The sequence below is a fragment of the Zingiber officinale genome, chromosome 7B (assembly GCF_018446385.1).
Source record: "Zingiber officinale cultivar Zhangliang chromosome 7B, Zo_v1.1, whole genome shotgun sequence".
In the NCBI taxonomy this organism is placed as follows: Eukaryota; Viridiplantae; Streptophyta; class Magnoliopsida; order Zingiberales; family Zingiberaceae; genus Zingiber; species Zingiber officinale.
Genome location: NC_055999.1, coordinates 35,561,771 through 35,589,394, shown reverse-complemented (window position 1 = coordinate 35,589,394; position 27,624 = coordinate 35,561,771). Strand labels below are relative to the sequence as shown.

At 38.6% G+C, this 27,624-nt stretch overlaps 1 non-coding gene across 1 annotated transcript; it reads left to right on the top strand.

Moving 5' to 3' along the window:
- The first annotated feature begins 9,364 nt into the window (after nucleotides 1–9,364).
- On the top strand, nucleotides 9,365–9,470 carry LOC122007512. Its single transcript, XR_006119002.1, has one exon. It is a non-coding gene; the product is annotated as a small nucleolar RNA R71 (small nucleolar RNA).
- The last annotated feature ends 18,154 nt before the right edge of the window (nucleotides 9,471–27,624 follow it).

Sequence of the window (27,624 nt, the reverse complement as noted above, 5' to 3'; positions counted from 1 at the left end):
TAATGACTCGTCTCACATTACCTTCAGATTCTTGTGCTTCGATATGCTTGGCCCTTTATTTTTTCCTTCTTTTTCATCTTTGGATAGTCATCCTTGATGCACCCTTTTTCATCACAGTTGTAGCATCTAATCTTTCTTTTTCCTCTTGGATTTTTCTTGGCCTACAACTTATTAAATTTGTTAGATCTAAAAAACTCTTTGAATTTCCTTACCATATATGCTTCTTGATCCATATCGAGTGAGGAGTCTAATTCTTGCATGATCTTCTTAGCTTTGAAAGCTAAGTTCTAAGTTGGTTCCTTTTTATTTCTTAGACCTCCACATCAAGTTTTGTGTAATTCTAAAGTTGAAAATAGTTTTATAAGGTACTTACCTCAAGATCCTTAGAAATGTTGAATGAATCCACTATGGATGTCAAATCAGGGGTTCCTGGGAAAGCATTGAGAGTGTATCAGAGAGAATCCCGATTTGTTATCGTCTCTCCAAGGTTGGTGATTCTGGTGATCATTTCTTTGAGTCTAGCATGTAGCTGAGCAACTATTTCCCCTTCTTCAAGTTGGAGGTTACTGAGTTGGTTATGAAGCAGATCTCTTCTTTCTAGCTTAGCGTCCGAGGTTCATTTGTGCAATTCCAAGAAATTATCCCAGAGTTCTTTGGTTGACTTGTAAGTTCTGATCCAGTTGGCTTCTTGTGGGCAACAAAACGCTGAGCAAATGGAACTCTGCTTTGTAGTTGGCTACAAAGTATGCTTTCTCCTTCTTGGTCCAGTAGTGTTCCTTCTTTTCAGCTCCATGCTGATCTATGGGTGTTGCAAAATCATACTTTATAGTTAGTAAAAATATCAAAGTCAGTTTTAAAAAATATCTTTATTTTTCTTTTCCAATTTGCGAAATCTCCCTCAAACTTTGGGGGATGAATGCTTGCTTTGACCATTGATGCTTTAGATGACGATTAGTCTTTCTGAAGAGTCCCAACTTTGATACCAATTGTTAATCCCAGTGCAACTGGAAAGAGGGGGGGTGAATTGCTCTGAAATTATAAATATACCCTTTCTCAATCTATCAACTTGAGCTAGACAAAACACTTAATTAATAAATTGCATAAAATAATAAACAAGGCTACCAGATTTACTTGTTTTGCAATCAGGGAGGTTACTAGTCCAAGACAAGTGAAGCGCACTTTCAAAATTCCTTCTTTAATCAAGATTAGAGACAGAGAAGGCCCATCCAATGATTAACATATTAGAAAATAAAAATAGAAACTATAAGTTTGTATACAAGTGTTGTGTCTGAACAGGAGAACAATCTCTCCTTTTATAACCCTCTGGTCAAATTTAACCATTGGCTGACATGTTAGCTCTAGGTGCACCAAGCGGTGCACTTTATCTCCTTCACAATGTTTCTTAATGACACTTGGATAAAATTTTATCCATGACAGGGCATCTAGATTGGTCTGGGCGCCTGAAGTATTGCTAATGTGGATTTCAACATTATCCTCGCATCGCCCTTTCTGCACCAAGGTGGTCCGGACGCTCGGACCCTGTCTGTGTGCTTAGAGTCTGGGCGCCTAGACTTGGTTCAAGCGCTTGGATAAGTCATTTTCACGTTGAATTGTCTGGCTTCTACTCTAGTCGTTTGGGTGATTCTCTGGCCATCCAGAGTTGAACACACCCAAACCCAACTCCGGCCTTCTCTCCTCGAGTAGTCTTTTACTTCGGCTTCTCATCCCTCAAAAGTGCCACGCACATCCTTCTCACTCCATCAATGTACTCTTCTATAGATTCTCGTCTCTAGGATGCACCGAGCCCACCGACTTACTTCTTGTGCTATCTTTCTCGTCTGCTGCGTCTTTCACTCAACTTCTTGTGTTTATAAGTCCCTACACACTTAGACACAAGGCCGGAGTTGAGCTCACACAAATTCAACTCTAACCTTCTCTCCTTGAGTAGTCTTTTGCTTTGGCTTCTCGTCCCTTGGAAGAGCTACATGCGTCCTTCTCACTCCACCAGCATAACCTTCCGTATCTTCTCGTCTCTTGAATGCACCAAGCCCGTCGACTCACTTCCTATGCCATCCTTTTTATCCGCTATGTCTTCTCACACTTAGACACAAGGCTGGAGTTGAGCTCACCTAAACTCAAATCCGACCTTCTCTCCTTGAGCAATTTTTGGCTTCGGTTTCTCATCCCTTAGGAGTGCCACACGGGTCCTTCTCGCTCCACTGACGCACTCTTCTAAAACTTCTCATTTCTTGGATGCACCAAGCATGTTGACTTGCTTCCTGTGCCATCATTCTCGTTCGCTGCATTTTCCACTCGACTTCTTATGTTTCTAAGTCCCTACACACTTAGATACAAGACATCAAAAATGCAGAGTCTAACTTAACACGGTTGATCATATAAAAACTTACCCAGGGTACTTATAGGAAGCTCCCCTTGATTTGAGCTTTCTACTTTGTTCTTGGTTAGATTACTTCCCTTGGGCATTGATTCTGATAATGCCCCTTTTAATTGTAAGAGAAGTACACAATACGCTCCTTTCCCTTTTATATCACAGGTCCCGACCTCTTTTGATTTCTCCTTCACTCTGGGTGCCACTTTAGTCATCTTCTTGACTAATCTTGGGCACTTTCTCTTATAGTGTCTATTATACCTATACTCAAAGTATATGATATGATTTTTATTTTTGATAAATTAAAATTGTTATACCTTTTTTACTTATAGGGGTGGAATATGATTTTTCATTTGATCTAGATGTCGAGGCTTATTCTCATTTTTGTGTCAATGAATTACGCTCCCCCTCAATCCTTGAGGTGGATGTCTTTTCAACTTCATCCTCGGATGTTGAGCATCTCATTTTTGTTCTTTATCTAATGAGCCTCCCTCTTTGGGTTTGGCTTCACATTGCATTGAGGTTGGATGTTCATGAAGCTTTGCCCATTTGTTCCATAGCTCCTTGACATTTCGATATTCTCTAATTTTGCACAACATGGTGCTTGGTAATAAATTAACTAACAATTTGGTTACCTTGTCATTAGTCTCACATCTCTTGATTTGCTTCTTGGTCCATTTCTTCTTCTTGAGGAGCTTCCCTTTGCTACCTGTTGGAGCTTGAAATCCCTCCATTAGCACAAATCATTGTTCTATGTCCATCATGAAGAAATTTTTGACCCTTGATTTCTAAAGATCTAAGATTCCCATTTTGAATAGTGGAGGTGCTCAAATGTCATATCTAAATCCATCTCAAAAATCTATTTTAAAGTTGAGCTCCTTGATTATAGTCTTTGACTAGTTGAAATTTAAGGCTTCAACTTTCAACTTCTTCTTCTTTCTTTAGCTCTTGCTTCTTCAGACAGTTAGTCTAATAAACAGCGGCCTTGCTTTGATACCATTTATTAAGACATGTAGAGAGCTAGGGGGGATAAATAGCTTTGTTCATTTCTTTGATGATGATTTACAATGGAAAACTTAAAGTAATGCTAACACCTTCATTTTACTTGGTATTCACCACCTTAAGGTGACTAATTCAAGGATCCTCTCCTTATCTCATAGATGCACTATGAAAAACCTCTTTCCCAGGGGCAAAGAAGCCTCATAGAAGCTCAAGCTTAAAAATACAAAAAGAAAGAATGAGAATACAACAAGAATAAAGAAGTAAATACAAATACAATGAACACCTTGCTCTTGATCTCTTGTCACTTGGAAATGTCTCTTGTTAACTCGAAAATACAATAGCATTTCATTCCAGAATCACCAAGAGCCGGTGGCTCAAATACCTCATCAAACCCTCTTTTTAAGGGTTTCTCTAGGGATGGAAAATGTATCATAACTGATTTGACTTTCCTCTAATCGATTGTCACATCAGCTGGCCGTTCAAAACTTATAAAATGACTCTTTTTTACCCATCTAATGATTAGTGAGTCATATCAATTGTTTTAGCAACTTCTAATCGATTGAGCTAATAGATTTTGAAGCTTTTGTTCTTGTGAGAAAACACTCCTAATTGATTATCCCAATCAATTAATACATGTTGAATCAATTAGCACAGTCAATTCAACAACCTTCTTATCTACTCACAAAGCCTCCCTAATCAATTACCTTAATCGATCGATATATTGAATAGATTAGACAATCAATTCTAGCACTTTTTGTGATCTCACAAAAAACACTACCTAATCGATTGACCTTAGGATAATCTATTACCTAATCAATTCCGAACCCTACTATGAGTTGTGAAGACTGCTCAATCAATTGCCCCAATCAATTGGCCATTATCCTAATCGATTTCCCAACCCTAACACCTAAAATCAAAGTTTAGGATTTTTTTTTGCCCAACATCCAGTCAATCGTGACTCGTTGGGACTTCCTGTTGCCCAGCATCCGGTCAACCTTGACCTATCAAGGCTTCTTCACCAAGTGTCCGATCAACCTTTGACCCACTTGGACTTTCCACCTCATGCCAACTTTTTATTAGACTTTCAATCATCAAGTCTGATCAACCTTTAACCCATTTGGACTTTTCCCTTGCCTAGCTCCACTATGACTTTCCATTATCAACCTCTAGTTAGGTCTTCCATTGTTGTTATGCAACCGCAAGTGCACGGTTTCATCGTTAGTAATAAAAAGATATTGAATCCACAGGGACTATTGATTAAGCACTAGTTAACTTTGCACGGTGAATTATCTAGACAAATATAAGATTGTTTGGAAAAGAGAGTAAGAGAAAGAGAAGAGAGAAGATATGGTGGATCTTAAGAGGGATTGAGCTAAGAGGATGTGAGAGATGGTTTGAGGTGTAATTCTAGGATTTTGGTTTCCTTGTGATGCTAGGCGATGTTACATAGATTGTTTAGTTCCTATCCTCTATGTTCATGCTCTTGTAAGAAGTTAGATATATTACCGACTCTCCCCTGCAGTGGATAAGCTGACATGATCTCCTATTCCATGTCCTATGCTACTAAATGGAAGTGATTCCTATGAAGTCCGTTAGCGGGGTAGCCTATCACTAATGCCCCTCGGTCATACAACACAGAAACACACTAAAACACAATAACATAGAAATAGAAATAGTGATTATGCCTGATCCCCTACTTCCTTGTGGAGATTTACTTCTCCTTTCAAGGTTACCCTAGACGTCCGTTAGCGGGGCAACCTGTCACTAGCGGGCCTCGGTCATACGATCTAGGGTATCCTTCCTACAGGATTAACAATTCTATACAACCATTTGAAAAACATGCAAAAGATATATATAAGCTTTACACACACATTTTATCAAACATGAACACGACATTAACAAGTCATTGAATAGAAACATGGCAAATCTAGATAGTTTTACATCTCTATCACATCACAAATACTCCCTAATCCTAGAAAGGAGATATACTCCATTACAAAAGAAGAACAACCCAAAATATAAAGTAAAGCATACTTATAACACTAGATGTGAGAAGAAGGGGAAGAAGAGATGCTTGCCGATATTTCTGATATCTTGGGGATGCCTCCTTGCTTCGGAGATGGATGGATCGTCAAGGGATAGAGGTGAATGAAGCTCTAGGGTTTCCCCTTAAGGGGAGAGCCCTTCCCCAAGGAGAGGGACGAAGTCCCAAACCCAAGATGAGTCAAATAATGAGGTTCTTGACCCTTTTATACCTCCTCTAAACTGCCTAGAAAAACCAAGATTACAAGGGTCCGGTAAACCGGATTTTATTATCTATAATCTAATATTTGGATAGAGTCTTGGCTCCAACTGAGTCAAAAGTTATGGCAGTTCAAAGTTTGGTCTGTAGTCTGGGCGGAGGTCCAGATGAACCTGCGGTTGGGAGGCACGACCGTGCCATTTAGCACGGGTAGATAATGCTATCTCTCTGTTGGATCTGAATAAAAGTTGTAGACCTTGAAGTTATCTACGTTTCAGTATAAAGAACATCCCAAAACTTCAACTGAGAGCAAAGTATGGCCATTTTACGATTGGTCTGCAATCTGCCCAGAATTCAGCACAGCTCTATTTTGGCGTGTCACGGCCCCGTGACACGACCGTGTGGATCCACATGGCCGGATTCTTCTTTGCCTCTGCTCTGGTCACATGGCCGTGTGGGTCACATGGTCGTGGCCTTCTTCTTCTCTGCCAAAGTCACACGACCGTGTGGATTCACATGGACGTGGCTTTCTTCACTTATGGAAAGTTGGAACAACCGTGTGCTGCCTGGACACAGGGAATTGACACAGCCATGTGGCTCACACAACCGTGGCTTGATTTACCTCTGGTGGGGGAGCACCACCGTGTGGGTCACATGACCTTGGCTTGATTTATTTGAAAGTTGTTCTCGTGTGCGTTCTTGCTCCATTTTCGCTCCAATATGCGTCCTGCCAATCAAAATATGTAAAGAGCAGATCTCCGAATACAATATAATGAAAGTGTGATATTATAATGAAATAGGGCGTAATAAACATAGATTATGCTCATGAAATATAAGTAGATGTGCGTCAAAATATGTATAAAAGTGTATATAATCTACGCACATCACACCCCCAGACTTAAACCTTTGCTTGTCCTCAATTAAAAACTGTATATAAACTCATGTGGTTAAATAGTGCATCATAATATCTTGCAAATAAATCTAATCCTATCAAATAATTTCATTGGTGAGCAAGATACAAGAGTAGTTTGAGTATGACCTAAGTAGTAGTCCTTTGTGCTCAGTGCGATAGTGACCTATGTTTTTCAAGTATCAATCCCTAAGCCTAGTCAAATCATCATAAAACTGTGTTCCTTATGCTTCTGGCAATAGGCACTTACCTGCCATACGCTTGGTTCATCCTCAACAATCTACCCATGGTCTCAAAGGCGTGTTCGATATCAAGAGAAACATAGCAGTTATTTCCCCAGTAACCTAATTCGGTCTCAAAGGGGTAACTTGCTAGTTTCAACTCACGACAACTATTTTTTATACCCCTTATTTATTCTTTTTTTTTCATCAACATTTTTTTTCTAAGTGATTGTAAGATGCAATACTTGAACACAAATGCAAATAAATGTAAATGTTGGGATATTTTGATTTTTCCAAATGAGTTAACATGATTCGAGCCTCATCCAGTAACCAAATTGCAGTTTGAGAAGTCACCATAGAAACACTAGTACTAATCAAGTTCTATAAATCATCACTATTTTCAGAGTTATCTACCATCAAAACTAGGTAAGGTATAAGAGATCCTAAACAAGGTTAATACTTAAACTCTTACAGTAAAAACATTGCTCACTTCATGCTGTCATAGATAGAAAAAGATAGATTACTAAATATACTAGCACCATAAGTAACCCATAAAGCACATAAATCTAGAACAAGCGTGCTAGTATTTTGTATTAAGGAACAAACAATCATGATATGATGAATGATGCAACTAGCAAAAAAATTTTATTATGCAAGAAGAAATAAGCAAAAACTAAACTAAACCAAATGCATCTAATGCATCCCCCCAGACTTAAACTTTTCATTGTCCCAATGGAAACTAAAAATAATATGGAGGAGATTTAAAGTAAGAGAAGTTACCAAATGATGCGTGACAAATACCCATGTCATGAACTTCTCTATCATGTAGTTGCCCTCCTCCTAATCTTTGAGTCCTAATAAAAGAAGATAGACAGAAAAAATTAAGTAGAGGATACAAGTTTATTATATAAAGAAAAAAATGAAACTAGAAAGAACTAAAGACATAAATAAAAACAAGGAAAATGAACTAGGATAGCCTCCCAAGATGCGCTTGTTTAAGGTCATTAGCTCGACCACCTCATTAGATTCATCTAAATCTCGCTCTTAGAGGGGTAAGATATTTCAACACCCTCCTACCAAGGACTCTTATTATGGAGGGAGCTTTCAATATAGAAGTTAAAAGGTGAAGTATCACTCTCTCCATCCTCGTTTTCTTTGAAGTTCTTTCAGGTGGTCGAAGACGGTTCAGATTGAGCTTCCAATATTCGACCCAAGTGAAATTTGCACACACAAAAGAAATTCAAATCTCCCACAAGCATGTTAAATAAGATAGAACCATAACCATATCAAAATAAGCTGAATGGGTAGTAAAAATTGAATCACATCCAACAAAGTCAACGATAGGTACCTCTATAATATTGTCCAAAAGATCACAAGAAATACTAACTTTGCCTTGCTGAGAGATACCTAAAATTTCTAAACATGTGGATGTGACTTCCTCTGAATCAAATGATGGTTCTGACTCTAGCTCAGGTATTAGTGCTACCAAAGGTGGTGATTCTTGAGACTCTGCTAATTCTGCATAAGTTCCTACACATTGATCCATAGCATGTTCAATCCTTGCAACTCTTACAACCTCTAAGGGTTGTGTGGATAAAGGAGATGATCCTTGAGATGCTGCTTCCACAACACAGCTCCCTACACATCCTTTCATATTATTATCATCAACACAAACATAAAAAAAATAAACCAATATTAATATCCTCAATAGGAGAATCAATTACAAGAGGATCAATAACTTCACTTGCAGTTTTAAGTTGATCTACCACATCACATTCATCATCTGAAATTCAATTTCATCATAACACCCTGTAAACCCAGAAGGTAGATATGAAAACTTGTTATCCACTGCATTATCATCATAATCCTCATATGAAGTGTCTTCATCTTTATATACATCCAGAAATCTATACTCAACCATATTAGAATCACAGAATTTTTTAAAGTCTTTGTTTTCATTGGCCTTCACTAGCCTTTGTGGAAAAGGAACCCTTAGTGAAGGTCTTGGGAAAGATTGAACTTCATTTTTCCCATATTCCCTTTGATCTAGCGGAGGAGCTCCAACTTATTTATCTAGTGTTGGTGTGATCAATCATTGAGGGAAATGTACTTGTGGAGAACTACGTTTTTGTGGTCTTCTATCATTTTTCTCCTCAATTCTGTACAAGTCCTTTTTTAGAAGTTCTTCATGATTCTTGCCACCTCTCAACTTAGCATCATTACCATTTTCACTAGATCTTGTCTGTGTAGGAGGGGGATCTTGTTTGAACTATTTTGAAACAATACTATCAATCTTTGCCTTCAATTGTTTGGACCCCTCATTCTGTGACTTGTGAATTTCAAAATTCTTGGATGGTTGAATTGCATTTTGTTTGATAGACTCTCTTGCATTTATGGCTTGCACTTCTTGAATTTTTGAAGGAGATTCCATCCAACTTTTGTTTAACCATTCATGGAGGTTCAATGCCACTTGATCAATTAATGTATATGCTTCATCCACACTATTATTCATAAAAGAACCTCCAGCTGATGAATCCAATAAATATTTGTCTGAGAAAGAAATTTTCTTATAAAATATGTGCAAGGTTAGCCATTTTTTCAAACCATGATGAGGGCACTATCTTTGTAGAATCTTAAATTTATCCCATGCTTCAAATAATGACTCTCCATTTGCCTGAGCAAAATTTGTAATGCAATTCCTTATATGCAATGTTCTTCTTGGAGGGAAAAATGATTGAGAAATTTCTGCTCCAATTGTTCCCAACTTATAATGCTTTGAGGATAGAGAGAATATAACCAAGTCCTTGCTTTATCCTTAATACTGAAAGGAAATGCCATCAATCGAACTGTATCTGCTGATACTCCTTCACAGTTCACCAAATCACAAAGCTCTAGAAATGTCTCAAGGTGTAGATAAGGGATTTCTGATACTTCTCCTCCAAATTTATGACCTTGTATCATAACAATTAACTTGGGGCCTAGTTGGAAACTTTTTGCTTCATTATGAGGTTGCACGATTGGAGATAAAAATCTTACAGAAATAGGTGCAAAAAATTCTCTCAAAGACTTGCTTGACATGTTAGTGATCATAGATATCTAAGAAAAAATTATGAGAAAAAATAAAAATGAAGAATTAAAGACAAGAAATAAAATGCTATATGAAGAAAGAAAATGCAGAATTTAAATTGCAAGAAAGAAAGTGCATAATGAAAACAAGAAAGAAAAGGAAAAAGGAAAAAGTCTAGAGTAACTAATATGCTAATCAACTAATGTTAATTGAAAACAGTCTCCGGCAACGGCGCCAAAAACTTGTTACGCAACCACAAGTGCACAGTTTCATCGTCAGTAATAAAAATATATCGAATCCACAGGGACTATTGATTAAGCACTAGTTAACTTTGCACGATGAATTATCTAGACAAATGTAAGCTTGTCTGGAAAAGAGAGTAAGAGAAAGGGAAGAGAGAATAGATGGTGGATCTTAAGAGGGGTTGAGCTAAGAGGATGTGAGAGATGGTTTGAGGTGTGATTCTAGGATTTTCATTTCCTTAAGATGCTAGGCGATGTTACATAGATTGCTTAGTTCCTATCCTCTATGTTCATGCTCTTGTAGGAAGTTAGATGCATTACTGACTCTCCCCTACAGTGGATAAGCTGGCATGATCTCCTATTCCATGTCCTATGCTACTAAATGGAAGTAATTCCTATGAAGTCCGTTAGTGGGGTAGCCTGTCACTAATGCCCCTCGGTCATACAACACAGAAGCACACTAACATACAATAACATAGAAATAGAAATAGTGATTATGCCTGATCCCCTCCTTCCTTGTGGAGATTTACTTCTCCTTTCAAGGTGATACCCTAGACGTCGGTTAGCGGGGCAGCCTATCACTAGCGCCCCTCGGTCATATGATCTAGGGTATCCCCCCTACGGGATTAACAATTCTACACAACCATTTGATAAAACATGCAAAAGATATATATAAGCTTCACACGCACATTTCATCAAACATGAATAAGACATTGAATAGAAACATGACAAATCCACATAGTTTTACATCTCCATCACATCACAAATACTCCCTAATCCTAGAAAGGAGTTCTACTCCATTACAAAGGAAGAACATACCCAAAACATATAGTAAAGCATACTTACAACCCTAGATGTGAGAAGAAGGGGAAGAAGAGATGCTTGCTGATATTTTCAATATCTTGGGGATGCCTCCTTGCTCCGGAGATGGACGGATCATCAAGGGATGGAGGTGAATGAAGCTCTAGGGTTTCCCTTAAGGGGAGAGCCCTTCCCCAAGGAGAGGGACGAAGTTCCAAACCCAAGATGAGTCAAATAATGAGGTTCTTGACCCTTTTATACCTCCTCTAAACTGCCCAGAAAAACCAAGATTATAGGGGTCCGGTAAACTAGATTTTTCACCCATTAAACCGAGTTTTCAAGTGCTTCCCCATGAACCAAAGTTGTAGCGCTTGAAATTATCTACAATCTTATATTTGGATTGAGTCCTAGCTCCAACTGAGCTGAAAGTTATGACAGTTCAAAGTTTAGTTTGCAGTCTGGGAGGAGGTCCAGATGAACCCACGGTTGGGAGGCATGGGCGTGCCATTTAGCACGGGTAGACAATGCTATCTCTTTGTTGGATCTGAAGAAAATTGTAGACCTTGAAGTTTTCTATGTTTCAGTATAAAGAACAGCCAAAAACTTCAACCGAGCGCAAAGTTATGGTCATTTTATGATTGGTCTGCAATCTGCCCAGAATTCAGCACAGTTCTGTTTTGGCGTGGCACGACCGTGTCGATCCACACGGCCAGCTTCTTCTTGGCCTTGCCTCTGGTCACACGGTCGTGTGGGTCACATGGCCATGTTGGTGACACGACCGTGTGGGTCACACGACCGTCGCCTTTTTCTTCTCTACCAAAGTCACACGGCCGTGGCTTTCTTCGCCTCTAGAAAGTTGGCACGACCGTGTGCTGCCTGGCCACAGGATATTGACATGGCCATGTGGTTCACACGTTCATGGATTAATTTGCCTCTAGTGGGGGAGCACGACCGTGTGGGTCACACGACCTTGGCTTGATTTCTGTCAAAGTTGTTCTCGTGTGCGTTCTTGCTCTATTTTTGCTCCAATATGCGTCCTATCAATCAAAATAAGCAAAGAGCAGATCTCTGAATAGAATATAATAGAAGTATGATATTATAATGAAATAGGGTGTAATAAACATAGATTATGCTCATGAAATATAAATAGACGTGCATCCAAACATGCATAAAAGTGTATATAATCTAGGCACATCCATTGCTTAGCTTCTATAGGACTTCCATTGTCTAGTTCCCAATTAGGTCTTCCATTGCCTAGCCCCACTAGGACTTCTATTACCTAGTTTCCAACTAGGTCTTCATTGCCTACTCACTAGGGCTTTTCCATTGCCTAGTTCCCAACTAGGTCTTCACTATGTAGCCCCACTAGCACTTCCATTGCCTAGTTTCATTCACAAGGACTTTTTCGTTGCCTAGTTCCAAACTATGTCTTCACTGCCTAACCCTGCTAGAACTTTTACTATCTAACTTTACTGACTAGGGCTTTTTCATTGCCTAACTTATAGTCAGAACTTTCTATAGTCTAACCTCCAGTTAGGACTTTCCATTGCCTAATCTCTGGTTAGGACTTCTCTAGACAAGTATCCAATCCTCCCTTGACTTACTTATCTTCTCTCTCACATATTGCCAAATATCAAAACTCAAGTTCAAGCCAACTCCAGCTTAGTCAAACTCATCAACTTTGACCTGAGTACGATTGCATAAACAATGAGGCTGTGGGTTTAAGACTTAGTGAGACTCAATAGAAAGGTAGAAATCAAATGAACTTGGATTGTGGACAATCATAAATGCCTAGGGCCATAAATAAATTTTGGGTAAAACTCATTAATGACCCTATGAGTTTAGAATTTCTAAAATTTAAGTATGGAGAGGAAGAGGGAGAGCTAGGAAGCTAGTGATCATGTGCAAGAGTAGCTTTGAATCTTCTAGCTCAAGATATGACAATATATCTGTTAGAATCATGTGAGTTGTAGGGGCAGGGGTGAATAGCTTTGATTGCTTCTCGTCTTGATCTCGTACTCGTTGTTTAAATGCATAGTGGAAACCATGATTCAAACTTGACTTCACATGCACAACTACGAGATTTTACTTGGTATCCATCTCTTAAGTGACAAATCCAAGGCCCTATTCCTAGCAATCTCCCTCCACTATGAAATTATCCTTTTCAAATACCTTCTAGAGGTGGGGAAGCCTCTTATAAGTTGTTCTTATACTAAGCAAAAGAAAATACAAAGATACAAATGAAATCAAAAGATATCAAAACAAACATGTTTACACAATTAAGCTTTTCTTTGGATGTTTGTTGTTGCTTGAGAATGCTTCTTGTTAGTTCAGAAATGTAGCAACTTAAGGGATCTAGTGTGCCAAACATGTGAAAAGTGCGACGAAAATTTTAACTAGATTCTCTTTAGAAGATCCATGTAAAGGAAAAACTATCATATACGAAGTTTGATTAGAGGGTTATACCTTTGATGCGTGCAAACGAACTCCCGATAGCTAGGGTCTTAGCATGATCAAGCATCCGTTCCTCTTTTAGTATCCACATGAACAAGCTTCTTGTCCGTCTCATGAACTCAAGAGTGGAGAAGAAAACCACATAAGGTTGTGCGAGCAACCAAGAAAGGAGGTTTCGACAATGGAGAGGAGAAGAGAAGAAGAGAAGATCAACACAATGAATACCCATATTCAATGGCTGAAAATCACCCTCTTTGTACTCTCATGGAATACCAAAGGCCCTTTGATCTTTCATCTTCCTTCATGAATTGACTCTTAGTCATCTTTCATGAAGAAGTTTTTCATCTTCCATGAAGAGCCTTTTAGTCTTCTTCTTTTACATGATCAAATCATTTAAATGATCTTTCCTCTTCCTTGGTGAATTCAAGTTCACCCACTCATTGATTTTCATGTAATTTCAAATTCAATGAATTATCATTTCATTAATATGAATTGACTCAATGAGTCTAGTTTGAATTAGACTCAATCCAATAATTAGATCCAATTGAGTCTAACTTAATAAGTCTAATTCGGATTAGACTTAATCCAATGATCCATCATATGAATACATCTCCAAATCTACTTGTTCTTTGTGTATGACCCAATAGGTTCTCGTAACATTGGCAATGTATCCAAATCAATATTTAGATACATAAGCAATGAGTTACATCTAGCAAGACATCATTGCTACCCAAGTGGTGAAAATGTGAGATCCGACATAACCTTTACGTGTCTATTATCTTGTATAACTTTGTCCTTCTATCCTTGATATCTAGATTAATCAATGAGGCACTGACCATGTCATCCTCTTATCAATCTTTGTATTTCTTGATCTCTAAGTAGACATACTCAATCAAATAAGCTCAATATCTCATATTGACTCATTTGAGCATGATCATGCTTTCTTATATCCTACTAATTAAAGGGTCTGCAGATATCACTTTCATCATAAGGAAGGGATAGATCCCATCTACATCACTCATATCCTGCCATAATAGTTATTATATATCCAGTGATCGACTTTATAGGCCACCATATTACAGGTGATGTTTACCGATACCAAAGTATACAATGCCTTATGTAGGGAACCGTAGTGACTTCAAGTTTAAGGACTATTCATACCGTAATAATGTTTATGACACTTATATAACGATCCATAAAATATTCTCATGGTGAGTCATTCAGTATATATTCTCTAATATATACCCATGTGTCAACTTGATATCTCATATCCATGACTTGTGAGATTAAGCTATCCATTGACCTACATGCTAGTCTCAGCATATTAATATTGTCCTTGTATATTAATGCTTGACTAGGAATAGTTAAGAGTAGTATTCTATGTATATCTACAATATCTCACTATCAATTTAACTAATTGATATATTGCAGATTATAACCTACTACCTTAGGATATTATTATACTTATTCATTAAGCATTGAACTAAAATAAGTATAATAACCAACTTTATCTTTTATTAATAATGAAATATGATACAAAAGGAGCCCTTTACAATCATCTCATAATTGGTACTAGAGCTAATACTAACAGTAACATTTTATGTTGGTGCCACAGAAATAATTTGGATTACTAAAGGGGAAAGGTAAATACTAACCTGTAATTAAAAATGATCTATTTGTCTTGCTAACTAACTAATAAGGACACATACACATTAAAAACAAAAATCAATCATAAAAGGAAAGAGGACATGAGAGATTACTTAGTTACAAGCCTCGAGTTGTTACTCCAAGAATGATGAAAGCTCCACTATCTTCTCCTTCTTCAGAAATGACCCGGAGGTAAAGAAGCCTCTTATAATGGTTAAGCACAAAAGTAATAAAACAAAACTAAATGAAAATGAATACGAGTGTGTTGTTTGTTCTTCGAGCTTCGGTCCTATTTATAACCTTCATCTTGATCTGACGATTGTTGTGATAATGTGGTACCTTCAGTTGACAGAATCCTCTACAGTCATTTGGACAATGCTGACGTATACTCAATCTTTTATCCACTTAAACAATGATATGATAAAGACTCTAGATAATTTATCCACCTTGATGTGTACAATTTACAAGTGCACGGTTGTCGTTAAGTAATAAAATATCGATCCCACGAGAATTGTTGATTAAGCACTAGTTAACTTCACACGGTAAATTATCTAGATGTTCATATTATTGGTTGAAAGGTTTAGAAACTAAAGGTTGATAGAAAAGAGAGAGAGAAGAGAGAAGAAAGTGAATTTGGATTTGGGGATGGATAGATGTTAGGATTTCGGTTTCACCATGATCCTAGTTATGCCCCAATGCATTATTCATATCCTTAACTCCATGTTTATATTCTTATAGGGATTCCAACCAAACTTCGGCATGACCTCGCAAAGATAACACTGAAGAGTCTACTCCAAGTCCTAATGCCATTAAGTAAATAAGTAACTCTTGAAAGTCTGATTAAAAGGATTTCCCTTGTCACTAGTGCTCCTCGGTCATACAATCACTAGAATTATCTAATATACTTTATAATGGTAGCATTGGAGTATCAAATCTAATTAGAATGCCCTAACAATAATTAGTTCCTATGTTAAAATCTTTTGACTCTAAAAGTGGGAAAGTATCGTGCTCTTTGTCACTAAGGGCATATTATGTCCAGTTTAATGGGCATCCTCTGTCACTAAGGATCCCTCAGTTATCTAGTTTAATAACAACCTCAATATAGAGATAAATCCCTCACATCTACATGTTTATACCATTCACATATTTCATTAAATAATTACAAGGCATAAGACACATAAAACATGACATAAACACTTCATTGAATAAGAAAATATCCAAATACAAAGTTCATACATCACATCATATCATAGTTACTTCCTACATCCCAGATCTAGAAATCTACTCTATTGCAAGGAAGATACAACCAAGAGACAATAAAAATAGCATCTACAACTCAAAATAAAGATTGAGAGAGAAGAAAATATTTATCAGCATGTCGCCGGTCTTCTTGGATGCAATCCTTGCTCCGGAGGTGGATGGATCATCGGAGATGATGGAGATGGAAGCTTTAGGGTTTTATCCTAAGGTAAGAACCCTTTCCCAAGGAGAGGGATGAAGTTCTAAACCCAAGATGAGTCAAAGAATGAGGTTCTTGACCCTGTTATACCTCCTCCAAACTGCCCAGGTTAGCTAGGATTATAGGGGTCCGATAAAATAGCTTGTTCACCCCTTAAACTAGGTTTTCTCATGATTCACCCTAAACTATAGTTGTAGCCCTTGATATTGTCTAAATTTTTATATTTGGATTGAATCATGATTCCAACCGAGCTGAAAGTTATGGTAGTTCAAAGTTTGGTCTGCAGTCTGAGTGGAGGGTGTGACGCGACCAAGAATGGGAGGCACAACCGTGCCTTTTAACATGGCTAGACCATGATTTCTCTCTGTTGAATCTGAAGTAAAGTTATAGATCTTGAAGTTAGATACATATTGGTTTAAAGAATAGCTCATAATTCTAAATAAACGCAAAGTTATAGATGTTTCAAAATCAGCCTGCAGTCTGCCTAGATTCAACACAACCCTATTTTCACGCCACATGACCCCCTCATGTTCTCCACCACATGACCGTGCCTTGAGGCACGACCATGGCATGAATGACCTCTGGTGGAGAGGCATGGCTGTTGCTTGAATGACCACGGACGAGGGGGCACGACTGTGCCATTTGGCACGACCAAGCCTTGAATCAACTCTAGAAAATTGGCATGGTCGTATGAAATCACACGACCTACCCTTGCTTTACCTCTATGGGAGAGCATGGTCATGCCTCAAGGCATGGATAGCCCTAGTTTTTCCACAAGAGAGGGCATACGACCATGCCTTTTGGCATGACCAGGTTGTTGGTCTTCTCTATATTCGCTGCAATATGCATTTTTGCTCTCTTTTCACTTCAATTTGCATCCTATCAATCAAAATAAGAAAAGATCATATCTTTGAATAAATATAATGAAAGTATAACATAATAATAAAATAGAGTACAATAAATATAGATTATATACATAAAATACAAGTAGATATGCGTTAAAGTATGCCTAAAAACCTATATAATCTATGCACATCACACCTCTGGTTGATCAAAGGATCTCTGGTCACCTAGAGATTTACTGACATAGCCGCTTAGATCCATTGCAACAATGGTTCTAGATGAGTTTGCATTTTGTTACCAATCACCCACAGGCTCTCCAGTTGCCTGGACATTATCAACCTTAGACTTGACCATTTGCTGACTTCACCTTCTCCGGTCGCTAGGATGATCCCTGGTTGCTCGAACATGCAATTGTTTGACTCGTCTCTGTCAACTTGTGCAGTCTTCCTTCCAGTTTCTTGTCTCTCAGATGCACTGATTCCTCCTAGTTCGCTCCCATGAGTCCTTCTTGCTCTGCCGAAGTACTCTTTCATAGCTTCTCGTACCTTAAATGCACCGAGCTCATCGGCTCCTTTCTTGTGCCATCCCTTTAACTCACTTGCATCTTTTGCTAAGGTTTGTTGTCTTTGATGCTCCTTATCCATCAAGTACATGTGTGTTCTCTTAAGTCCATGTAGACGCACACATTAAGTCCATGTTCTCTTAAGGACCTAACTTAAACTTATTTGACAACACATCAAAATACCACTAGGGGTTCTAACATTTTCTCCTTTTTTGATGTCCATCAAATTAAGTTTAAATTAGGGTAAATTACAATAAAATAAATAATGCAAATGAATCAAACTCCCCCTACATTTATGCCTACTTTCCAATCCACCATAATTCGAATAATGAAACTCAATCCCAATTAGGGTTAGGAAACTGTAATTAAATTAACCAAATCATTTCACATACTCACCTAGATCTAAATGTACCCCGCTGTTGGCTCACGGCTGGAACACACCCACTATCAAGAACTCACCCACTACCCGAACTATAGATGGAAGAAGATGATGTTGCTGTCCAATAGGTATTGCTACCCAAAGTCAGCAATCCAATATTCAATCACAAAAATTAGTTGCTAGGGTTGGTGATTACCTCAGATTTAGATGCAAGGAGGATGAGGGAAGAAGCTCCCGTGAGTGTGAGAGAAGACAAGGGATGTTACTGGCCGAGAGTCTATGGTCAAATTAGGAGAAAAGTCCAGCACCAATCCTAGAATAGACAAGTGGACGGAGGTGCGACGCCTAGGTGCTGCGACAAGGAGGCTCGGATCCCACCTCTTGGCTAACGGTCAGCCCGAGAAAGGCAGCTACTCAGGGTGGAGATTGCTCGATAATCTTAGGCAATATGAGGAGAAGATGAAGTGCTCGGCCAGTGGTGGAGTGGACGAAGCTGGCGGGCTCAGCTTGTGGAATCGAGCACGATCAGGCTTAGGAGGAGATCACGTCAAGAGAAATCTCCAAGTGTCTACAGCCAGGAGGGAAAAGATAGCGGCAGGATCGAACCTCAGGTGATCCACGTCGGTGATATGAAGATTGTCGGCATTGATCAGGTGGAAGAGAGGGAGAAGGAGGAGTCAGCACGAGAGGAAGTGGAGGAGGGGATCGGGCAAAGTATTAGAGGAGGAGAAGGAAACCTAAGTTTCCTATTTATAACTTAGTTTAATTAATATTAACTATAGCTTAATGAAATCAATCAACTCCCACTTAATTATATTTCAAACAGGCTTTCTTCTAGCCTAATTGATTCATCCCCTTAAATGTGTCATACGAGGTCAGATTGAATCCTAGAAAATTTATAAAAATTTCTAAAAATTTTAATAAGGTTATTTCTCCAATGACACCTATTATTTTATTATAATTTAATTGTCATATCTAACATTCTCCTCCACTAATAAAAGTTTGATCCCTAAATTTACTATCCAAACTTCGAGATCCTCAACAATCAATATTATCAATAACAAATATTGGTGGTCGCCATGTGACTACTCTCCCTCTGCAGTTGACTGTGGGATGATACATAGCCAACCAAACCATGCCTAAGATGATGGCAAATTCCATCATTTTCAACACTTGCGGATCTATATTAAGTGTCTGACTTTTGAAGTCCAAAGGACATCCTTTGACTTCCTACTTGCTGCTCAGTACCTCTCCTAATAGTAGAGATATATCTAGCTAGGGTGATAATTGTACAGATAATTTACTGAACTTACCCCATAATACCTTGAATATGAATGAATAATAACTACTAGTATCTATCAATAAATCTGCATAAATGAAATAAACTAAAATAATACCCGAAGAATCGCTCCCTTGCCCCACTGTGTCTCCTCTCATGTAACAGCATAATCACGTTCGATCTTAGGGTTCAATGGTGGCACTCTCAGAATACACTATAGGTAGATTGGAGGAACAGTAGTCAACTACTGTAACTGGGGTTGATGAGTCGGACAAGGCTGAGATGGGGGAGGCAAGTCCTACTGTGCCAGATATGTCTGCTAATAAGAAACAATCGTAGGTAATACAAGGTGCTCTTGACCATGAATGAAGTATATCTACGCGGTGCAAGTATTGTTGATGAGAAGAGAGCTGAGTCCACTATGGTCCTCTCTGTGGTTGAGACTAAGGGGGTCTACCCCTTTGAAGGATAACATCAGTGCTCTCCACTCATGCCTTCAAGGCACAATCTCGGCTCATATGCCCTGAGTGTTTACAATAGAAACAAACTGCCTGTTCAAGTGGGCACTCTGTCCTATTGTGTCCTTCAGTTTCGCATTGCAAACATTTCACTTTACTAGAGTTATTCTTCTGGTGCAGCTGAATGAAACAAGAAGATCCTATTGTCGAACACCCCTTCTTCTGGGGTTGAGAAGATACTCCAGACGTAAATCATGATCCATAGCCCCTATCTCCTCTTTTTTTGTCCCGAAATATGCTATTTTTTACTAGCAGACTTATCTTGAGGAAATTGCATACTATTCCCCTTTTCCTGGGATACCTGTTGCTGCATCATTTCTATAAATAGAGCTCGATCTAAAGCCTCTCAATAAGTACTGGTGGATGACCCTGACATCCAAATCCAAATATAGGCCGCAAGGCCCTGAATGAACTGGAACATTCAATCACTATCCTGAGCTATCAGATGTGGAAAAAACTCTGCAAGTCGACTAAACTCTGCATTATACTCCATGACCAAATGATCGCCTTACTTTAAATTCAGAAACTCCTAGTGGTGTACCATGCAAAAACTAGCAGGAAAATATTACCTCTCAAAGGCATCATGAAACAAAGTCCATGAAATGACTTGCTCTCCGAAAATTGTCTTATGTATTTTCCACCCAGTAATTGCCTGATCACGTAGCTGGTCAGCAGCTAATTTAGCTTTTTCTTCCTTAGTTCATGTCATATACTCGAACATGCCCTCTAGGTTTTCCAACCAAGCATGAGCAACCCATGAATCAGAATCACCATGAAATAGTGTAAGTCGATCTTTCACTGATCGAGCTAATAATGGTATATGTGTCATATCCCTCACATAGCCAGTGGTAGCAAGAGCTAGTACCACCGGTGGTATAGTAGGAGTAGGTGCTAGTATGGTTGAAGGAATTCTTTGAGACTATAATCTCTGATCTCCCATAAGGTTTTGATGATCCTATCCTCTGCCAACTATCTCGGCATCAGTTGGATTCATCTCACTAGCGTCGAGCTCATGTCCCATTAACTCAGCAGCTTATTTTTGAGGCTGTCTCGGATGGCGAGTGTGAATAGTGGTTGAACCACAATGTGTCATACCTGCTACAAGCAACTAAATAAGTACTACAAGAGTATAGAGAAAAATAGGTATGTCTCACTAAGTGTCATCATGCTAATAATAAGTCAGTGGGTATCTACCAGACAGGTCTAGGAATAAGTATACAATCCAGCATAACTAAACAATATAATGAACTTGAAAAGTATGGTCAAGACTAGAACATATCTTATATTCCTATAGCTTGGAGATATCCTGTCACTGCCTGGTCCCAAAATCTAAAAAGTCACATCAAGAAAATAAATCATGAAATCCAAAATATGAAAAATAGGCCTTGTAAACCTGACTCTGATACTAATAAATTGTCATGCCCTGGGGATAAGGTTGTCAAACAAAAATCGGACAACACCTCTCCTATAGTATTGATAAATGAAACATGTATACAATGCCACAAGGCTACTAACAAGATATAAACAACCCACACGATTGGAACATATACAACCACACAGTTATATACACAGCTCACATGGCTAGAATAAAAAGAACATAACCACACAGTTGTATAATAAATAGGCCACATAGATGAAACAAAACACAGCGAAAAACATAAGCAAAAAATAAAAATAACACAACATAATAAACTGACTACATGTCGGTATGCCTTACACCACAATAAAACCCAAAAATGACTTAAAGTGGCCACAAGGCTCAAAACCATAGACAAGACAACATAACTCGATACCAAGTCCAAATACAAAATACAAATAGTGCAAAATGAAATAGCAGTGGAAAACTGATATCAGATGTGACATGGGACTAGCAACAAGATCCCCCAAGCAACTCCTTCATGATCTACCTATTACTTGGCGAAAGAAAAACCAGTATAAGGGGTGGTGAGTGTAGATCACTCAGCAAGTAATAAGAACATGGTAGTGCATGGACAAAAGTGTAAGATGATCTAAGATATACAGTCTCAGTAGGAAAATAAGAATATGATCATATATATATGACATAACAAATATACATACCATATCGGTCTAACACAAACAGTATAATAATCAGTAACTTACTAGGGATCAGTAATAAACTTGTTCATAATACCTGAGCCATATATATGATAGTATAATCATGTATGATAAACAGTAATAGATCATCAAATGTGAGAACATCACTCCATCATAAGAATACGTCATATGTGGGAGCAACGCTCCACCACAAGCAATCCATCGTATGTGGGAACAACACTCCACCACAAACAATTCAGAGTATGTGGGAGCAATGCTCCACTACAAACAATCCACAAGTGGCTAAGACATCTAGCTATTTTTCTAGGGACTGCGAGATCACTCTACCACAGATCACTATGGGCAGTCCAAAATGTAAGGGTACCTATCTACGCGAGATCACTCTACCATAGATCACTGTGGGTAGACAGGAAGTAGCTATCTAGTTATGGGTTGCGGAGATCACTTTACCACAGATCACTATGGGCAGCCTAGGGTATAATAACTCGAGGATAAAACTAAGCCAACTATCACATATGGGAGCGACGCTCAACCACAAGAAAATATAAGTGACCAAGACATCTAACTATTTAGCTAGGGACTACGTGAGATCACTCTACCACAGATCACTGTAGGTAGTCCAAAATGTCGGGGTCCCTATTTGAACGAGATCACTCTACCATAGATCACTATGGGCAGATAGGAAGTAGCTATTTAGTTACGGGATACTCGAGATCACTCTACCACAGATCACTGTGGGCAACCTAGGATATAACACTCACCGTTGACTAGCTCTGACCTCATCCTACAACGTGAGGGAGCCCTGGTCGATAGAAGGTATGCAAATCTTGATGTATAATAATTGTTAGTTAGAGCCCTAGAGCCAATCATATGATGATTGTTGTATGGACTCGTTGTATTATATTCCTATGTATATAAAGACATTTCTTTTGGTTATTATAATTACTTGTATTGGTGCCAAATAACAAAGTATAATAATGTCCTTGAGTAGAAGGTTCTTATCTATATCAATCGATTGGTTAAATCGATAGTGAGATGATATAGAGAACACTACTCTTAATCATTCCTATTCAAGTATTAATATTTAGGGACAATGTTAATGCGACGAGACTAGCATGTAGGTCAACTCGATGAGTTGATCTCACAAGTCATGGATATAGAGATATCAAGTTACGCATGGGTATATATTGGAGAATGTATACTGAATGGCCCGCCATGACCGCCATGAGAAAGTATCATGGATCGTTATATGAGTGTCATATACTTTCTCATGTGGCTATTAGTATGACTATTAGTCCTTGGACCTGAAGTCATCATGGTTCCCTACATAAGGAGTTGCATACTTTGGCTTCGTCAAACGTCACCCGTAACTGGGTGGACTATAAAGACGATTACTGGGTATGTAACAAATTAGGCGGAGGGATATGAGTGATGTAGATGGGATCTATCCCTCCTATATAATGGGAGTGACATCGTTATTCTTGATAGAGTGAGACCACTAAGTGCATGGTCATGCCCAAGTGAGTCAATATGAGATATTGAGCTCATTTGATTAGAGTGAGTCTACTTGGAGTTCAAGAATTAGATTGATTAGAGGATGACACGGTCTATGCCTCAAATTGATCAATCTAGATGTTAAGGATAGAAGGACATTTGTCATATATTGTGAAGAGTCACAATTAGTAGTCACAAGGTGATGTTGGATCTCAACATTCTTGTAACTTGGGTAGTAATGATGTGTTTCTAGATACCGCTCATTACTTATGCTTCTAAATGGGTTTAGGGGCATTGCCAACGTTACAAGAACCTATAGGGTCACACACAAAGGGCAATTAGATGGAGATTAGGTTCATTTGATGTACCTAGAGGATTAGGTTCATATGATGAACCAAATTGGATTAAGAGTAATCCAAATTAAACTAATTGAGTTGGACTCGATTTGATTCATTTGTTCAATGGATCTAATTTAGATTATGTTTCATTGAATCAATTTAATCAATGAATAGAGATTCATTATATTAAATTGATTTGAATCAAATGATTAGATTTGATCAACCATGGGAGAGAAGTGGTCAATATTGACTTGACTTGAGAGGGAAGATGAAAGGTCAAGTTTGACTTGACCATTGCCACCTCATTTGTGAGTTGGCATTAAGTGGGCCAATGATGATGTTCCACATCATCAAGGATAGTACATATGTGTGCCACCTCATGAGGGAGATCAAGAGTTGTGACTCTTGGCATTCCATGGAGTTTAAAAACCCCTCTTGAAGTGGCCGGCCACTTTAGTGTGGTGTTGATTGCTTTTGTGTGCTATTCAAGGCTTCATCTTCTTCCTCCTTGTTTCTTCTTGCTCTCCCTCTCCTCCTCCTTGGCCGAACACCATTAGAGTGCTAGCACACTCTAATTATTTTTCTCCATCTCTATTGTTCGTGTGGATACATATAGAGGTGTGTCCACTTGAACACACTCGAGATCCGGCAACTTTTGGACGAGCGGGATTCGCGAAAGGCTTCGCTTCAAGGGTAATCTCTTAACCATGTAGATCTAATGTAGATCTAGGGTTAGAAAAATTGTACATGTAAAATTTTAATATTCGCACGGATCCAGTGGCATGGGATTTCGGGGTTTCCGCAACGCAAAAGCGATTTTTGCGGCTCGAAAATCCCAACAGTGGTATCAGAGCCACGTGCGAACATGTACTTGTTTTTATTTTAATTTTTATGAAAAATTAAAGTTCTGTAAGTTTCTGTGATTTTATGATTTTTATGGTTTTTATGAGTATTTGTCTCGTAGAAGCGAAGCAACGAGTGCTAGGACACTTGTAGCCTTCGACTACCGAGAAAAATTTTTCGAAACGGCAAGTTCGCGCCCAAAATGTTTTGGGACAACAGCTTAGGGTGCTGTAAGATCGTCGTGGGACACTCGTGAGACTCATTTCACAAGAAAGGGTACTGCCCCTAACCCCGCAATGGGCATTATCCCGCGATCGTGCCCGAAAATCGCTAAACGGGATCGACGGGAAATTGTTACTCATAAAATTGTAAAAATAGCAGTAAAATCACAGAAATATATATAAAATACATAATTTAGAATTATGTATGATATTGTGATGGTCATGGCCCAAAGAACCCAATTTGATTGGAAATATGTGTTGTAATTCATAATATGGCCTGCGTGCCATTTTTGTGTGATTGTGCGTGTTGTATATGACCGCGACCTGCGCATCGTGCCTTCCTTTATTTTATATTCCTGTTGTAAAAAGTTTAGACTCGAATGTAACTCGAGTTTCAAATTTGTAATGTACAAAATTGGAGTGGTGGAGGTCCACTCGAGGAGGAGTTACGAGGAGGGTGTGAGCAACATATGGCGGTCAAAGGGAGGAGCTTGGAGAAGTTGTTGACCTTAGGTTGACCGTCTGATCTTCTCATTGGCTTGAGAAGATCCTAGTAGGGCCATGAATAATCACAATTTAATTAATTGCTTGTGTGTGTATATGTGATGCATGCTAGAGTAGAGTAATTAATTAGTGCTTTAACTATTAGATTAGATCTAAATCGAGTATATGATGCACCATGATTAGATTAGATCTAAATCGAGTATATGATACACATCAATGATTAGATTAGATCTAAATCACGTCAACTCGAAATGCCTACCATGCCGTGATACCCATCACTACCTCGATCACATGTTGTTGTTGAATCTGCCAAAGAAGAGCAACGCATATTATCTTGGTAGGGTGCGGAGAGACAATCTTGGTCCCGCCTATAAACGCATGGGTGAGTACAAACTCAATCAGATTGAGTAAAACTAGTTAAACTCAATTAGATCGGGTTTAACTATAGGCATTTTCCAATGGTTGGTAGATATGTCACATTTATATTAATTCTTGGGCGATTTAGCCAAAGCTAACTCAAGTTTTAATATATATATGCGGATCTTGATCCTATAAACAAAAGTTGCATAGATATGTAATTGGTAATTAGTTACCTATCGATCATACTAAGTCTTGGGCGATTTAGCCAAAGCTAACTCAGGGCTTAGTATGATGTGGATCTTGTCCCGCAAGAATTATAGCTAGTTGGTTAGAATCTAGTAGGTGTGGTTTGACCACATCCATGACTTGATTCTACAAAAGTTCTATAATTCAGTGGGAGCATCATTTAGTTAAAGACCTAATTAAATGATTAGTGGAATATGATATTTATTTTCTGTATTTTTCTGTTGTAGATTGCCATGACGTCAAACACGAATACCTTCTCCCTACATTCTATCCTTGATAAGGACAAGCTCAATGGAGCTAACTTCCTGGACTAGTACAGGAACCTGAGAATTGTTCTCACACAGGAACGAAAACTGTACGTCCTGGAGCAGCCCATTCCTGAGGCACCTCCTGCCACTACCACACGAGCTGACCGTGATGCTTATAAGAAGAATCAAGATGACGCATTAGATGTTTCCTGTCTCATGCTCGCGACCATGAACTCTGAGCTTTAGAAGTGACATGAGTTGATGGGAGCTTATGATATGGTTGAACATCTTCGTCAACTATTTCAAAGACAAGCTAGGCACGAGAGATTCAAGATCTCTAAGGCACTGTTTCAGTGCAAGATGCAAGACGGGACTCCCATAGGTCCATATGTACTCAAGATGATTGGATACATAGAAAACCTACAGAGGTTGGGATTCTCCCTTGGCCAAGAGCTGGCCACATATTTGGTCTTGTAATCCTTGCCAGAGAGCTATAGTCAATTCGTCATGAACTACAACATGAATGAAATTGACAAGCCACTGCCTGAGCTTCTGAGTATGTTGAGAACTACTGAGATCAACCTTAATAAGGTTAAACCCAACTCCATTTTGATGGTGCAAAGGCACAAAGGCAAGGGCAAGCCTAAAGGTAAGGGAAAGTCCCAAGGCAAGGGCAAAGGCAAGGCACTAAAACCCAAAGGAGGGGTCGCCAAGGATGTTACCTGCTTCCACTGTGGTCAGACCGGGCACTGGAAGAGGAACTGCAAAGTCTACCTAGAAGATCTTAAGAAGAAGAGAAGTGAGACTTCTATTTCAGGCATATATGTTATAGAAGTTAATCTATCTATTGCTTCATCATGGGTATTAGATACCAGATGTGCTTCTCACATTTGTACTAATGTGCAAGCATTGAGAAATAATAGGGCATTGACGAAGGGCGAGGTGGACCTACGAGTAGGCAATGGAGCACGGGTTGCTACTGTTGCTATAGGGACTTACTATCTATCTCTACCATTTGGGCTTGTACTAAAATTAGATGAATGTTGTTATGTGCCTACTCTTACTAAGAACATAATTTTAGTTTCTTATTTGGACAAGAAAGGTTTTTCATTTATAATAAAGAACAAATGTTGTTCAGTTTATTTAAATGATATGTTCTATTGTAGTGCACCTTTGATGAACAGACTCTATATTCTATACTTAGAGAACCCCATCTATAACATAAATACCAAGAGGTTCAAATCAACTGAAATGAACCAAACCTATCTCTGGCACTGTC